At 43.6% G+C, this 1,650-nt stretch overlaps 1 pseudogene; it reads left to right on the forward strand.

Moving 5' to 3' along the window:
• LOC115936984 (olfactory receptor 4C11-like) overlaps positions 1-1,310 on the forward strand; it is a 4,525-nt pseudogene extending 3,215 nt beyond the window's left edge.
• The last annotated feature ends 340 nt before the right edge of the window (positions 1,311-1,650 follow it).

The following is a 1,650-nucleotide window of genomic DNA, read 5'->3' on the forward strand; positions in this document are numbered from 1 at the left end:
GGGCGCCTGGGTGGCTCAGTCGTTAAGCGTCTGCCTTCGGCTCAGGTCATGATCCCAGGGTCCTGGGATCGAGTCCCACATCGGGCTCCCTGCTCGGCAAGAAGCCTGCTTCTCCCTCTCCCATTCCCCCTGCTTGTGTTACTGCTCTCGCTATCTCTCTCTCTGTCAAATAAATAAATAAAATCTTTAAAAAAAAAAATTGAGAACAAAATATTCTGCAGTAACATGAAAAAAAAAAACACAGAATGTATATGATGAGAAATATTTATTTTTGCTTAAAATATACCAGAATATCACATAGTACCATGAATTAATTTGCTTAAAATATTCCATAACATCGCACAGCACACTGTAAATCAATTCTTTTATTTTTTTGCAGATAAATCTTTTCACACTTTCCCTTCTCCTCATTCATGATCATGAAGCTGAATAACATGAATACATTTTTCTGCTGGGGTTGATCCAGGATCCTGTTGGGAAGAAAACAGTGTTTGTCACTTTCTTGCACTTCTATTTGGGGATGTTGTTGAGTAACTTTCTGATGATTGCTACTATCAAGAACAGTCGGGAGCAAGGGAGTCCAATGTACTTCTTCCTTTTCCACCTATCCTAACCTGACACCTGTTTCTGTACTTCCGTAGCCCCTAGAATGATTGTGGATGCACTTATGAAGAAGACCCTATCTCTTTCAGTGAGTGCATGAGACAAGGCTTTTCATCCCATTTCTTTGGCTGCCTGGGGTTCTTCATCCTTATCCTCATGGCTGCTGACCACTACGTGGCCATCTGTAAGCCCCTGCACTACACAACCATCATGAGTCAACAGGTCTGTGAGGTGCTGGTGGATATGGCGTGGGTGGGGTCCTGTGTGCTTTCTTTAGCTCACATGTTTCTGGCCTTGAATTTAGCCTTCTGTGGTCCCAATGTGATCGATCACTAGTTTTGTGACTCGCAGCCCTCGCTGAAACTTGCCTGAGCAGACACCTATGTGATCAACCTACTCCTGGTGTCCAAAAGTGGGGCCATTTGCCCACTGAGTTCTGTCCTGCTGATGTGCTCTTATGTTACCATCTTGCATTCACTAACCACCACAGCGCTAAAGGGAGGAGAAAAGCCCTCTTCTACATCGTGATCTTCTTGTTCTTTGGGCCTTGAATACTTATATACACACATCCTGGAACCACCTTCCCCCTGGATAAGACGATAGCTGTGTTTTATACACTTGGAACACCTTTGTTCAACCCTCTGATTGACACTCCGAGGAATGCAGAACTGAAATTATGGAGCAAGAAGTGGATTTCAGATGACTAAAGATGAAAGGAAGTTTCAAATCATTCTTCATAGTTTAGGGTTCATAGGTTTAGGAACCTAGAAGTCCCTAAAGAATATAATCTTCTTAATGTGGAGCTAATAGAATCCTGTCTTTGGACATGAGCACTATTTCCTTCAGGAAAGTGAGCAATATGAACACACACACTGGTTGGTGTGAAGTCACCTTTATGTAGAGGAATAGACAGCATAAGGTACAAACAGGTACATGAGGTCTGTATCCTTACTCACCATTCTGTCTCTGCCTGTCTTGCCTGCCCAGTCACTGGTGGTTTTGACCTAGTGCTTGCCCTGTCCCTCTTCATGTGAACTCCTGGTGTCC

The sequence above is a fragment of the Leptonychotes weddellii genome, chromosome 11 (assembly GCF_054177405.1).
Source record: "Leptonychotes weddellii isolate Sample4059 chromosome 11, ASM5417740v2, whole genome shotgun sequence".
Classification (NCBI taxonomy): Eukaryota; Metazoa; Chordata; class Mammalia; order Carnivora; family Phocidae; genus Leptonychotes; species Leptonychotes weddellii.